This window comes from Frankliniella occidentalis, unplaced genomic scaffold (assembly GCF_000697945.3).
Source record: "Frankliniella occidentalis isolate FOCC.00 unplaced genomic scaffold, Focc_3.1 Scaffold18, whole genome shotgun sequence".
NCBI lineage: Eukaryota > Metazoa > Arthropoda > Insecta > Thysanoptera > Thripidae > Frankliniella > Frankliniella occidentalis.
In genome coordinates this window covers 2,749,421-2,750,204 of record NW_026267148.1, presented here as the reverse complement: position 1 = coordinate 2,750,204, position 784 = coordinate 2,749,421, and positions in this window count along the sequence as shown.

Below are 784 nucleotides of genomic sequence, written 5' to 3'. Positions count from 1 at the left end.
TCGCCCCGTCCCCCTTTAATACGCGCCTGCCTGGTGCTGTGGTGGCGGGTGCACTATAGGACCTAGAATCTGGCTTTAAATGAGCTCCATGACCTGTGGTGGGTCAGTACAGTTTAACCAACGTACGCGTCAACCGTCTCACAAACCCCGGGAGTATGTTCTGACCACTGTGATTGGAAGCGGCTGTTCGCGCGATCACAGAAGTCGCCAACGACTGCGGTTGGATGAGGAAAATACTCCCTCATTTTTCATTTTTATTTTTGTCCGGGTGTGAGGAGAGGGGCGCGAGCATTTACGACACCGAGCGGGCTTATTTCTACAGTCGGTTCTGATAAAGCTGCAAGTGGACGTGGCCCCCGACCCGTGCGTACTGCGTGGGGAACGCCGGGGCACGTGGGGGTGAGGGCGCCTGGGAGGTAGGCCAGCCCGGCGGGCAGCCCTGGGTGTTGGCCCCGTAGGCCCCCGACTCGTTCGTACTGCGAGGGTGACCCTTGCGGCGAGTTGTGGCTGAGGGCGCCTGGAGGGTAGGCAATCAGTACACAAGGCGTCCCGTAGGTTTTCCCCCCCCCCCCCTCGAGCCCCATATTGTGTTAGTTCAGAAGCATCCGGGGACTTTCGGCTTGTCAGGGATTATGTGCAGAGCAGGCCCCTGCCGTTCTGCTTACACCCTGAAGGCTTCGGATTTCATTTTACCAGAAAAAGAATGTTCTAGGATCGGATTAAGCTGACTCTGGCCGCCGGCATTGTAGCCACACTTCGGCCTCTGTCAACCGTCGGTTTGGAA